The following is a 14,642-nucleotide window of genomic DNA, read 5'->3' on the forward strand; positions in this document are numbered from 1 at the left end:
TCCTCTCCTCCCTCTCCCCTCCCTCCTTCCCACCTCCTCCTTTTTACTCCCTCCTTCTCCCAAAGGAACCCCGCCCCCTTCTCCCTCCTTCCTTCACCAGCTCTACTTTCCAGGACAAGCACGTGCAAAGCACGACGGGAGATGTAGTCCTGCAAATTCTGGCACTATCGTGGGAAAAATGGGATACTGGGGCCAGCTGGCACTACAACTAAGATGGCGAAAGGCATGCCATGCTGGGAGCCGAGCATGGCGGGAATTATAGTCCAGTTGACCAGAGACTCCCCGTAGCAGGACATAGAGAAGGAGCGGGAACGATGACTACAAACAAGATGGCCTTTTCTCCCGACCCGACCTCCTTTCCAGGCATTCACACGCCCTCTGGTCCACAACCCTCCGCGTGTGTGGTACCTGACGGGAGTCGCAGTCCATCTGCTGCCTTCCCGCTGCCATTTCTACTCGTCAGGAACAATGGAAAGGTGAAAAGGAACAAGGACTACAAGCAAGATGGCGAACGAGGGGCGTACACCTAATAAGTCGGTTTTTATGAAGTGGGATGGGAATAGTAGTTTTCTAGCCTTCCTGTATTCCTTAAGAGTGCCAGAACCAGGAGGATAAAGAGACTACCATAAAGATGGCAGGCTACCTAACCTTTCCTGGTCGCTTCATTCTACCACTTGGAGCGCCTCGCCTGCCTGAACTATCAAAATCCCGCACTCGGTAGTGCAAAGCCTGCCGGGAATTGTAGTCGTCCCCGCTCCCCGCTTTTATCTTCTGTCGAGACAATGGAAGTGAGAGGGGCGGGGACTACCGCAAAGATGGCGGATGTAGGAGCAGACGATACTATGGGACTTGTAGTCCAACCGCTAAGACTAGGCTCTGCGGATAAGTAGGAAAGGACTGCTGTAGAGATGGCAACCTAGTCACTTTCCCTCGGTGCCAGTACCTGCTGGGGTATGAAGTCTCTTCTTTAGCTGTACAGAGAAAGGGCTCTAGCTGTTGAAATATGTATCACCGTGAACACGCCAAATTGCAAGCGAACGGAAACGGAAAGTCTATTTCCTCCTGGCTTTCTTTTCCAAAGGCTTGCAGGGAAATGTAGTCTCAGGCTTTCATTCTCCCGTGGAGAATTGATGTCACCTGTGGGAATCAGTGCGGGTGAGAGAGAAACATCGGGGTGATCAGGGATTCTAGAATGTCGGCCTTCTCGGATAGTGAGGATTTCATGTTTTAAAAGAAAGCAACCGTAACCAATATTGTTGCGCCAAGGGAGGCGTGGTTCTCGCCGGAAAGTACACCCACGCTGTTGTCCCTTATAAGCCTGGGCTTCTCACACACGATGCTCCTTCTTCCAGACCTTTGCAAATCAATACCTTACACGTCAGGCGGACCAAAGGAAGAAGACTTTGGAATGTACAAAATCTCCTTCCTGCCTTAGGAAGTCAACAAACCTCAGTTTTTTACCCGAAAGGGGGTATGATAATACTCACCTCCAAGCAGAGTTAGCGTTAAAAATGTTCAAGAAAGTAACCAGCTCTGGTACGGAGCATGTGACGGCACTTATTTTTTCGAGGCCCCTTCCATCCCCGTCGTTTAGAAAGCCCAGGAATCCATCATGCCGGACAGTTAGCTTCTGTGGGAAGAAAAACTGACGAGTAGATTACCCCCATCTTAACCCCCACCCTCTCCTGTCCTCTGCTGGGTCTTCCCACCATCTCTACCCAGCACTGTTCCCAGGGGGCGCCCTCTCTCCTTTTAACAGAGGACGCGCACACTGACCAAATTTCCTCAACCCGAACTGGTAGCGTTTGTGTGCTGTAAAGCCTCGTCTTTTCAGCCTGGGAGGCATCCTCTGAACTCTCAACTGCCAATGGGTCTGCTTTATGCCATCCTGATCTTCCTCCTGCGCCCTGGAAAATTCGCTACGACGAACCCACGCCAGTCCCACCGCTTCCTTGTCTCCTCCGACTTTCCAGTCCTGCTGAAGACTTGGTGGGTGTGGTTTTTCGGGCTGGGAAGTTAACTCTGGCCAAAACTGTGTGAAGTCGCAGTTAGCCAGGACTACTAACCTTAGGGTAAAAAGGCTCCTTGAAGCTCACGCTTCCCTCACTGTTCCCATGGAAGTGTCCGTCCTAAATCCACTCTGCTTTTACTTCCGCTGGCAAGGACTGCTGTCTGGTCTTTTTCTAGTCCACACAGGCTGCAAAGTTGCACTTTTTCACCTGTCCCGCGACTCTATCCCGCTGTTTATCCTTCGAGTTCCTACTAAAATCCCACTGCCCCAGTAAAGCCTCCCAGTAATTCCCAAATGAGATTTCATTTATTGTCCTTTCCACTAACTTGTAAGCTGAATCCACCTCACAGGTTTTGTTTGGTTTTGCTGTGCTAAAAATCAAAGCAGGGATCACCAGTCGAGGCAAGCATTCTACCACAAGCTACATCTCAGTTCTGCCTCAAATACTGCTAAATGTTTTCAGCTTCTCATTTGATCCTCTAAGAATCTTGTAAAAGTCGAACCTGGCAGCCCTACCTTTAATCTCAGCACTCCTGAGGTAGAGGCAGGCAGATTTCAGAGTTTGAGTTCAGCTTGGTCTACAGAGTGAGTTCCAGGACAGTCAGGGCTACACAGAGAAACCCTGTCTCAAAAAAAAAAAAAAAAAAAAAAGAGAGAGAGAGGGGCTGGAGAGATGGCTCAGAGGTTAAGAGCACGGACTGCTCTCCCAGAGGTCCTGAGTTCAATTCCAGCAACCACATGGTGGCTCACAACCATCTGTAATGAGATCTGGTGCCCTCTTCTGGCCTGCAGGCATGGAGGCTGAATACTGTGTATATAATAAATAAATAAATAAATAAATAAATAAATAAATAAATAAATAAATCGTTTTTTTAAAAAAAAGATAAAGACTCTTCTAAGAACTCTTATGGGTGTGGTAGTGCAAACCTGATCTCCTAGTATTGGGGAGATTGAAATAAGAGGATCTCACATTCAAACCAACCCTTGCTACATATGATGACATTGTCTCAAAAATAAACAATGTGAGTTGCCGGGCTCAAACTTCGGAGGTGGAAGCAGGAGAATCAAAAGTTCAAGGCCGCCGGGCGGTGGTGGCGCACGCCTTTAATCCCAGCACTTGGGAGGCAGAGGCAGGCGGATCTCTGTGAGTTCGAGACCAGCCTGGTCTACAAGAGCTAGTTCCAGGACAGGCTCCAAAACCACAGAGAAACCCTGTCTCAAAAAACCAAAAAAAAAAAAAAAAAAAAAAAAAAGTTCAAGGCCATCCTAAACAGCATGAGACTCTTAAAACAAAACCACTAAATGAGAATCCCACTTTATGAAAGAAGCTGATGTTCTCAATGTTGGAAATAAACTCAGAGTCACAAGGAAAGGCAAACCTCTTCAAGGACCCACCACCCAGTCCCCAAATAAATACAGAGTCTTATTATTATTTATAAATGCAGGACCTTAGCTTGGTTTATTTCTAGCCAGCTTTTCTTAAACTATCCCATCTACCTTTTTTCCTCTGGGCTTTTTTTTCTTTTTCTTTCTCTATTTTTTTTTTTTTTTTTTTTGAGACAGGGTTTCTCCGTAGCTTTTGGTTCCTGTCCTGGAACTAGCTCTTGTAGACCAGGCTGGCTCAAACCGGCAGAGATCCGCCTGCCTCTGCCTCCCGAGGGCTGAGATTAAAGGCGTGCGCCACCACCGCCCGGCTTCTTCTTCTTCTTCTTCTTCTTCTTCTTCTTCTTCTTCTTCTTCTTCTTCTTCTTCTTCTTCTTCTTCTTCTTAAGATTTATTTATTTATTTATTTATTTATACAGTATCCTGCCTGTAGGCCAGAAGAGGGCACCAGATCTCATTATAGGTGGTTGTGAGCCACTACGTGGTTGCTGGGAATTGAACTCAGGACCTCTGGAAGAGCAGTCAGTGCTCTTAACCTCTGAGCCATCTCTCCAGCTCCTCTTCCTCTATTTCTGAATACCTTACTTTCACTCTTACTTCGTGGCTGGCTGGGTGACTGGCCCCTAATGCCCTTCTCCCCTTCCTCTCTTGCTTCTTGATCCCTGCTTCCTCTTTCTCTCTCTTTTTCTCCTTCTGTCTATTCTCCCTACCCACAAGCCTCTCCTATCCTTGCTCCTTCCTGCCTTGCTATCGACCGTTCAGTTCTTTATTAGATCAATCAAGTGTTTTAGGCAGGCACAGTAGCACAGCTTCACAGAGTTAAACAAATGCAACATAAAAGAATGCAACACGGAAGCCGGGCAGTGGTGGCACACGCCTTTAATCCCAGCACTTGGGAGGCGGAGGCAGGCGGATCTCTGTGAGTTCGAGACCAGCCTGGTCTACAAGAGCTAGTTCCAGGACAGGCTCCAAAACCACAGAGAAACCCTGTCTCGAAAAACACCAAAAAAAAAAAAAAAAAAAAAAAGAATGCAACACGGGCTGGAGAGGTCGCTCAGAGGTTAAAAGCACTGGCTGCTCTTTCAGAGGTCCTAAGTTCAATTCCCAGCAACCACATGGTGATGTACAACCATGTATAATGAGATCTGGTGCCCTCTTCTGGTGTACAGGCATTCATACCAGCAGAACACTATATACGTAATAAATAAATAAATTTTAAAAAAAGAATGCAACACATCTTTGCATCACTAAACAAATGTTCCACAGCGTAAACAAATGTAACTCATCTTAAAATAGTATTCTACAACAGCTCAGGCCTTCAAACCCAGCACTCAGGAGGCAGAGGCAGGCAGATCTCTGAGTTCCAGGTCAACCTGGTCTACAGAACAAGTTCCAGGGCAGCCAGGGCTAACAGAGAAACCCTGTCTCCAAGGGGGGGGGTAGGGGGTAGGACTTGAAAGTGCAAACACAAAAGGAAAGGTTTGGATTTTTATTCTAGTGCATATGGTGACTGTGTCTTCCCCATTGGCTGGGATCTGACCTCACAATCCCATTCAGTTAGCTAGTCTGAAGAGAATTGGAGCACAGGAAATGGGGGGCGGGGAGGAGTCACTGCTTCAGGCTATCAAATTCCTAGACTAGAGTAGTGGGCCTTTGTGTGAACAAAGGTTTTACAGGGGAGGGGGAATGAAACATTTTGCATAAGTATCTTACTTGGTGAGAGAAATTAAAAGAATTTTAATTCCTTATCCTAAACACATCTTATAGTAGTTGATAGAGAAAAATCACGTTTGGTATTTCTTTTTGTTTTGGGCTTTTTTTTTTTTTTTTTTTTTTTTCTAAGACTGTATTTCTCTGTAGCTTTGGAGCCTGTCCTGGAATTTCTCTGTAGACCAGGCTGGCCTCGAACTCACAGAGATCCGCTTGCCTCTGCCTTCCGAGTGCTGGGACTAAAGGCATGCGCCTTACTGCCCAACTCATTTGATATTTCTTACACTCAACTATACACAACAGATAAATAATAGAGTGGAATTCAAACTCAAGTCCAGAGCCCATGTTCAGAACTACTGAAACATCCTCGACTGATCAAAACCCAGTTCTGTGCATTGGACATAAGTACAGGAAAACTCTCATGCAAACAGACTTCTTCAAAAATTCTCAAATCTGGAATTCCGAGTTAGTTTGTGTTATTTGACAAAGGAACTGCTAGAGTCAAGTACCTGCTTCCTCTTTTGAACAAAACAAGGGCTGGAGAGATGAATCAGCAGTTAGAAGCACTTGTTGCTTTTGGGGAAGACGGGGATTCAATTCCCAGCACCCGCATGAGGCAGCTCACAACTGCCTATAATTCAACTTCAGTGGATCTGACACTTTGGACCTGAGGGAACCTATGAACAGAACACAGAAGGAAAGAGAGAGAGAAAGTAGATCTCAAATACCAGAATTTAGGTTTCAGATACAAAAAGCACTATATTCCTCCTGGTTCTCCACAGTCTTCACATGGAAGCATCATAGGCCTCATTCTATTAGCCCTGAAAGCTAGAACAAGATATTTCTCTCTCTCTCTCTCTCTCTCTCTCTCTCTCTCTCTCTCTCTCTCTCTCTCTCTCTCACACACACACACACACACACACACACACACACATTCTCAGTGCATAGCTTCAGGTAACCTTAAACCTACTCGCCATGTAGACTAGGCTGGCCTCAGAACCATAAGATCCTTCTGCCTCTGCCTCCTGAGCGCGCCATAACACCCAGCTACCTACTCCTATATAGTCCCTCAGTGCTGAGTGGTGTTTTTGCTCCCTAACCTACAGGCGGATAGGAGACTGCATATGAACACAAAAACACAGGAAACGTCGGGTGGGGCTCAGCCCTAGCGGTGGGACAGCGCTGGACTACCGTGCATTAAACCCTGAGCTCCACCGCCACCACTGAAAAGGAAAAAAGGAAGGTGTTTGGGTGAAAGCTGCACCCCAGGCCCTGGCACCCACAAATCCAAAGAGTATTCCAAGCCCCTCCCCTGGGAGTTGCCTCAGTCCAGACTCCACCCCCGAGAAAGCCCGCCAAAGGATGACCCCACCCCAGAGATACTCAAGACCACTCCCAAAGGGTATCTAAACTAACCCCCAGAGAACAAACAAACACGTGGTTTTCCCATCTTCCTTTCTGGTCTCCTCACTGGGGGTGGGGGTGGGGGGCTGGAAAGCCATCCCGGAGCGTTGGTATCCTTTAAGCCTGGGCTTTTTCTAATTCAGTTTGATTTAGTCTGATTCGGATTGTTGTGACGATGGAGAGGCTTATGGGGTGCAGAAACTTTTCAGAAGGAAAGAAGAAAAAAACACCTTTTCACTTCTTAAATGAAATTTTTACCACCAACAGATACTAGTTGTGCAGTTAAAGCCTGAATTAGGAGCTGGAGGGACAACTCAGAGGTTAAGAGCACTGGCTGCTCTTCCAGAGATCCTGAGTTCAATTCCCAGCAACAGCCTGGTGTCTCACAATCACCTATAAATGAGATCTGGTGCCCTCTTCTGGCCCGCAGGTATACATGCAGGCAGTACATGGTATACATAATAAATAAATCTTAAAGACAAAACCAAAAAACCCAGTAAATTGAGCCAAGAAGGCCAAGGAGGAAGCATGTTCTGAGCCCAAGAATTTAAAAACCAGCCTGAGTAACACAGCAAAGATCCTATCTCAAAATAAATAAGCAAAACAAAGAAAAACAAAACGTGAATTAAAAGTCAGTAATTTACCTAGACTGGCCTGGTACCTGTTCTAACAGCCCGGCGGTTTGAAGACTTCAATGAGGGGCTGGAGAGATGGCTCAGTGGTTAAGAGCATTGCCTGTTCTTCCAAAGACCCTGAGTTCAATTCCCACATGGTGGCTCACAACCATCGGTAATGAGGTCTGGTGCCCTCTTCTGACCTGCAGACATACACACAGACAGAATATTGTATACATAATAGATAAATAAATATTTTTTTAAAAAAAATACTTCAATGAGAATGGTCCCAGTTTTAGGATGTGTGGACTTACTGGGGGAGGCGTGTCCCTGGGAGCAGGCTTGAGGTTTCAAGAGATTCCCGCCATTCCCAGTGAGTTTTCTTTTTTTTTCTTTTTTTTTTTTTTTTTGGTTTTTCGAGACAGGGTTTTGGAGCCTGTCCTGGAACTAGCTCTTGTAGACCAGGCTGGTCTCGAACTCACAGAGATCCACCTGCCTCTGCCTCCCAAGTGCTGGGATTAAAGGCGTGCGCCACCACCGCCCGGCTTCCAGTGAGTTTTCTTAGCCTCCTGCTTATGGACCAAGATATGCGGCTCAGCCACCATGGACGCTAGCCTCTGCCCCGTAAGCCTATAACTCTTTCTGTAAGGCACGCTGGTCACGCTTTTATCACAACAGGAAAGGAACTAAGACAAGTTGGTGTTCCTCCTGGGCAGTCGGTGGGGTCACAAGTGTGTGTTCCCTGCTGCCATGGCTTGGCTTGTGAGGCCTTTAATCCTCTCCTTTCTCTTTCCCTTGAGACAGTTTTACGACGAAGCCCAGGCTGACTTCGAACTCATGACCACCTGCCTCAGCCCCCCGAACGTTGGCAATACAGACATGTGGTGCCAATGAGCTCCTTTGCGTGCGCCCTCATGCTCTCGACAAGAAGCTCTCTCCTGGAGCCCTGTCGTGCTGGAGACGAAACCCAGGGAGTTCAGCATGTCACATCCCAGCTCCTTTCTACTTTTCTGTAAAGTAAGATATGTGGCCATAATTCTAGTTGAGATGATTTTGAGCAAAAAGGGTAAGTGAAAAAGTAAAATAACGGCCGGGCGGTGGTGGCGCACGCCTTTAATCCCAGCACTTGGGAGGCAGGCGCAGGAAGATCTCTATGAGTTTGAAGCCAGCCTGGTCTACAAGAGCTAGTTCCAGGACAGGCATCAAAAGCCACAGAGAAACCCTGTCTCGAAATTCAAAAAAAGAAAAAAAATAATTTACAGAATAATGTAAATGGTCTTCCATCACTGCTTCAGAAAGAAAAAAAAAGCAAACCTAACAGCAAAAAAATCAAATATACATAAAGTATACATAATCAAATATACATAAATTCTCCCCGAAGTATCCAGGAAAAACAAGTAAGCATGGAGGCCACCTTAGCTGAACAGAGACCTGTTAAAAAGAAGATTTTAAGTGTGTGTGTATCTGTGTGCTGGTGTGAACTTATGTGCTTGCAGGCCCATGGAGGGCAGAGAGCAGCAGATGGCCTGGCCCTGGGGCTGTGCTGTCGCCACCTGCTGTGAGAGCAGGGAACTACACCCTGGTCAGTGCTCTTTCCCATCGAAGTCTCTCCAGCCCTCCAGTGCAGCAGGCTTTCTTCTCAGACTGTCTTTGGATCGCCAGCCTGCAAATAATGACCCAGAGACTTATTATTAATCATGAAATCTTGGCCTTAGGTTAGGCTTTCTCCCAGCTAGCCCTTAGAACTTCATTAGCCCGTATTTAAATCTCTGTTCTGTCACTAACTGACCCAGGCTCACTCTGTAGCCTAGACAGATCTTGAACTTAATACTCCCTACCTGGCCGGGCGGTGGTGGCGCACGCCTTTAATCCCAGCACTTGGGAGGCAGAGGCAGGCGGATCTCTGTGAGTTCGAGACCAGCCTGGTCTACAGAGCTAGTTCCAGGACAGGCTCCAAAACCACAGAGAAACCCTGTCTCGAAAAACCAAAAAAAAAATACTCCCCTACCTCAGCTTCTCTAGTAACTAGGATTACAGCCCCACGCCACTAGGCCCAAACTGTATTTGTTTTGGGGTTGTTTTGAGACAGGGTCTCACGTAGCCCAGGCGGCCCTCGAATTCACTGTTGTCTGAAGGGTGACTTTATTTTTTATTTTTATTTTTTTTTTATTTTTTTTTTTTTGGTTTTTCGAGACAGGGTTTCTCTGTGGCTTTGGAGCCTGTCCTGGAACTAGCTCTGTAGACCAGGCTGGTCTCGAACTCACAGAGATCCGCCTGCCTCTGCCTCCCGAGTGCTGGGATTAAAGGCGTGCGCCACCATCGCCTGGCTGAAGGGTGACTTTAAACTCCTGATCTTTCCCCCAAGGGCTTGAGAGGTAGAAGCAGATGCTCTAATGAAGAGCTGAACAGAAAGCAAGGCAGAGGAACTGTTGAAATTTCTGGACCAGCCTCTGCTACAGCATAACTTCTGGGCCAGCTCAGGCTACAGATAAGCCCTTGTTTCAAAGTAAAAAAAGACATGTAGCAACTTTAGAATTTATATATCCTTCCACCTTTGTTTCAATTTTCAGAAGTGTTTTGGATTATTATGATTCAGAGGGAGCAATGAGTTCTCTTATGCCCAATCTATGCATAATTCATGTTATGTAACAGGTTTTTCGCTGCACAGATGTCTGTTAGTACACACGGACTGGTCCAGAACACTGGTCTGAGAACACGCAGGTCCATGTGCACACACGTCTGTTAGTACACACAGAGACTAATCCAGAGCACTGGTCTGAGAACATGCAGGTCCGTGTGCACACACGTCTGTTAGTACACACAGAGACTAATCCAGAACACTGGTCTGAGAACACACAGGTCCGTGTGTACACATGTCTGTTAGTACACACGGACTGGTCCAGAGCACTGGTCTGAGAACACACAGGTCCGTGTGCCTTCAGCCTGTACACACCTTCTCCCTGCTCCAGTCATCTCTGTTACAGGGAATGCCTGATAAATGTAAACTTTACATAAATAGCTGTTGCACAACATCTAAGAATAATGACAAGAAAATATGTCTATGCAGTGTTATTTTGTTGTTGTTGCTTTTACTCCCGTATATGATACTTTATTTAAATTTTTAAATTTCTTTTTAAAGATTTGTTGATTTATTATGCACAGTGTTCTGCCCGCATGCATGCCTGAGTGACAGAAGAGGGCACCAGATCTCAGTACAGATGGTCATGAGCCACAAAGTGATTTCTGGGAATTGAACTCAGGATCTCTGGAAGAGCAGCCAGTGCTGAACCATCTCTCCAGTCCTTAGATTTTGAAATTTTTTGGAGACTTTCCTATATAAGCACTACTGATACGGTGTTTTAGTCTGATTTTGTTGGTGTTGTCTGAAGTTGATACCGTGGAATCCACAAATATGGAAAGCTAGTTGCGCTTATCCATTCACAAATAAAACTCAGCCTGGATATCTGGCAATGCCCCAATGGCTTACCCAGACACCAAACGTATTCCTTCACTGTTGATGCCCAGGACCTATACCCTTGCCAGAATATACAAGACCTGTCTTCATATGATGCTCACGAGGCCACCCAAGAGACAAGGAAGCAGCTACAACTGGAAATCTAATGAAGACAAGCACTATGAGTTTCCGTTGAGTTGGAACTCAAAAGTGTTTAACTTCCACTTTTTCTTCACTGTATATTTCTCATTTCTTTATTCTTTTGGCTTGATAAGGCAGGGTCTCCCTTTTATGTAGCTCTGGCTGTGCTAGAACTCACTATGTTGCCAGGCTGCCCTCAAACTCACAGAGACGTGCCACTGCCCTCCCAGTGCTGGGATTAAAGACATGTGCCAAAGCGTTGATTTATCACATCTCCAGTGTTTATGCGCATGAGTCTGTTCCTTCATAGACTTATTTAGTATTTATTGAACAGTCTTCTGCTTTGTGTGTGTTGTGTTTTGTGAACCCGTTGTCTATTTCTGTATACCTTTCTTCACTCCTTACTCCGTGACTGGCTGTGTAGCTGGGTGGCTGGTCCCTTGAGCCCTCCTCCTTCTCCTGTTCCTTGATCTTTTCTCTCTCTTTTTCTCCTCCTATTTATCCTCTCTGCCCGCCAGCCCCTCCTACCCTTTCTCCTGCCTGGCTGTTGGTCACTCAACTCTTTATTAGACCAATCAGGTGTTAATTTAGTTAGGAAAAACATCACAACTTTACATTGTTAAACAAATATATAAATAGTTTAACAAAGAGTTAAGGTAGTATTCTACAACAGAGTGAACTGGGAGTCCCTTATTATCCCCTTTGCCCTACTACTCCACTGAGAGGAGGCACTGGCAGCTGGAAGTCTTCCCAGAGCTCAGACTCTTGGGTGCAGCTTGCTTTAGCCCCAACAAGAACAGTTCTTTCTGTCCAGAGTCATTCTTGGTTTTTGTTTGTTGGTTTAAGACAGGTTCTCAAAAGCCAGGTGGTGGTAACACAGGCCTTTAATCCCAGCACTTGGCAGGCAGAGGCGGGCAGATCTCAAATGAGTTCAAGGTCAGCCTGGTCTACAAAGTGAGTTCAGGACAGCCAGGGCTGTTGCACAGAGAAACCCTGTCTCAAAAAACAAAAAACAAACAAATAATTTATTTTTGTTTTATGTACATACGTGCAGTTTTTTGCCTGCAGGTATGTCTATATGAGGGCATTGGATCCCCTGGAACAGGAGTTACAAACAGCTGTGAGCTGCCATGAGGGTACTGGGAATTGAACTCGGGTCCTCTGGAAGAACAGTCAGTGCTCTTAATCGATGAGCCATCTCTCCAGCTCCTCTTCCCCCACATTACTCCTCTTTATTTCCAGTTGCCACAGGTGAACAGTTTTCCTCCACTATGCCCTTCCACCTGGAGCTCCACCTTGCCATAAGTCTAAGCGCAACGGAGGCACTGAAACCACAGGTAAAGGTCCATCTTTCAGCAGGGCAGTGGTGGTGCACGCCTTTAATCCCAGCAGTCAGGAGACAGAGGCAGGTGGATCTCTGTTCAAGGCCAGCCTGGTTTACAGAGTAAGTTCCAAGACAGCCAAGGCTACACAGATAAACCCTGTCTTTTTTTTTTGTTTGTTTTGTTTTTTGTTTTTTTCGAGACAGGGTTTCTCTGTGGTTTTGGAGCCTGTCCTGGAACTAGCTCTTGTAGACCAGGCTGGTCTCGAACTCACAGAGATCCACCTGCCTCTGCCTCCCAAGAAACCCTGTCTTGAAAAAACAAAAACAAAAGAAAAAAGAAAGAAAAGGGGAGGGGGAAGCACCTCTGAAAGTTTTTCCCCTGAAATGAAAGTGTAACTCACAGGCAGTGAAGCCTCTCTATCTCTCTATTGTGCATGGCCCAGTGGTAAGATGCAGAGGTGGCAGGGGGCGTCAGAGACAGGGCGATAAGGAAGAGTGAGCAATAGACGAGAGCCTCCAGGCTGAGAGTCCAAAGGAGCTACAGCATCTGGCAAGGTTAAAGGTTGGGAAGCTTCTCCACGGAGGCAGAACTCAAGGGGAGGTTCCGGTGTGAGAAAGGCTGAGTCAGAAGGAGGATGCGCTGGAGGGCAAAGGTGTGGTGTCCCGTGAAACCGCAAAGCTGTGGGGTGTGAGGTCAGGCAGGAGTGCAGAGGCAAAGCCCAGGGACTTAGGCAGAAGGTCTTGAAAGCCAGGTTGAAGGATGGAGACATTGTCCTGAGGACACTGGGAGTCACAGAAAGAAAGGTGCAGGATAGGAGGAGACAGAAAGACCCTTGTGGTCCCCTAAGTGTAGCCACCAATATCTGTGTTTTTTCCTATGGCCTTGCTCATTTCTGAAGCCTGCCACCCTGCCCCCATCATAGAGAGTAATGATGGTTTATAGTCAGGAATAGAACTGGGGTAAATATTGGCCCTCACGATGTATCTGGATGATTCTTTTTTTTTAATATTTATTTATTATGTATACAATATTCTGTCTCTGTGTATGTCTGCAGGCCAGAAGAGGGCACCAGACCTCATTACAGATGGCTGTGAGCCACCATGTGGTTGCTGGGAATTGAACTCAGGACCTTTACAAGAGCAGGCAATACTCTTAACCGCTGAGCCATCTCTCCAGCCCGATGATTCTTTTTTTTAAAAAATATTTATTTATTATGTATACAAAATTCTTTCTGCGTGTATGCCTGAAGGCCAGAAGAGGGCACCAGACCTCATTACAGATGGTTGTGAGCCACCACGTGGTTGCTGGGAATTGAATTTAGGACCTCTGGAAGAGCAGCCAGTGCTCTTAACCTCTGAGCCATCTCTCCAGCCCCAGTAAAAAAAGCTTTCTACACCAGCACAGGAACCTGAGTGTGATCCCAGCACCCACATAAAAGTCTAGGTGGATGGTGCATGACTTTAATGCCAGGAGTCAGGAGGCATAAGCAGGTGGATCTGTGTGAGTGTGAGGCCAGCCTGGGCTACAGAGTGAGTTCCAGGACAGTCAGTGACACACAGAGAAACCCTGTCTCAAAACACCCCCCCAAAAAAAAGAAAGAAAGAAAAGGAAAAAAAAAACCCGTAAATGTAGGGTTTGGGATTTTGTTCAGTTTTAGTCCAATGGTAAAACACTTGTCTAATAAGTCCTCGGTTCAATTCAAGAACTTGGGGGAAAAAGACAAAATCAAGTTATTAAGATTAAGATACTTAATTTAGTCAGGCAGTGGTGGCACATTCCTTTAATCCCAGCACTTGGGAGGCAGAAGCAAGTGGATCTTTGTGAGTTCGAGGCCAGCCTAGTCTACAGAATGAGTTCCAGGAAGGCCAGAGATACACAGAGAAACCCTGTCTTAAAAAATGAAAAAAAAAATTAATTTCAGGGTCTAGAGATGGCTCAATGGTTAAGAGTACCGGTTGCTCTTGTGGGGGACCCAGGTCAGTTCCCAGCACCCACACGTTGGCTTACATCTGTCCGGAATTCCAGTTCCAAGAACTTTGACATCCTATTTGGCCTCCATGATTCCCGGGCATACACATGGTATATGCACACATACATGTATATACACACATACATGCAAGCAAACACTTACAAAATAAAAACAAATACATCTTAAAACAAACCAAAAAGACTAGGGTCAGCTATGATGGCACATGTCCTTAGCCCCAGGCCTTGGGAGGCAGAGGCAGGAGGATCTTGTGAGTTCCAGACTAGCCTGACCTACATAATGATTTCAGGACAGCCAGAGCTACATAGTCAGACCTGCTTAAATCGGCAATCCCCTGATAAAAGGGACACTGGGCACAGAATGCAGGGTCTTTCATACCTGAAGGACTCAGACTCAACATGAGACATACTTCTTCATTGATGCCATGACATCAAATTAGGTGAATGTCAACAGAGGAACACACACACGTTGCATCTATCTGTCTGTCTGTCTATCTATCTATCTATCTATCTATCTATCCATCCACACATATCATATATATGTGTGTGCGTGTGAGAGAGATGGAATTTTATTCAGCCATAAAGAAGAATGAAATTATTCTGTTTGAAGGAAA

At 46.1% G+C, this 14,642-nt stretch overlaps 1 long non-coding RNA gene across 1 annotated transcript; it reads right to left on the reverse strand.

The window, feature by feature from the left end:
- Positions 1-86: 86 nt before the first annotated feature.
- On the reverse strand, positions 87-1,912 carry LOC130880023 (uncharacterized). Its single transcript, XR_009057586.1, has 3 exons — positions 1,777-1,912; positions 1,488-1,630; positions 87-1,137 (listed from the first exon to the last, which is right to left on the reverse strand). It is a non-coding gene; the product is annotated as an uncharacterized LOC130880023 (long non-coding RNA).
- Between the last annotated feature and the right edge of the window lie 12,730 nt (positions 1,913-14,642).

The sequence above is a fragment of the Chionomys nivalis genome, chromosome 8, assembly GCF_950005125.1.
Source record: "Chionomys nivalis chromosome 8, mChiNiv1.1, whole genome shotgun sequence".
Classification (NCBI taxonomy): Eukaryota; Metazoa; Chordata; class Mammalia; order Rodentia; family Cricetidae; genus Chionomys; species Chionomys nivalis.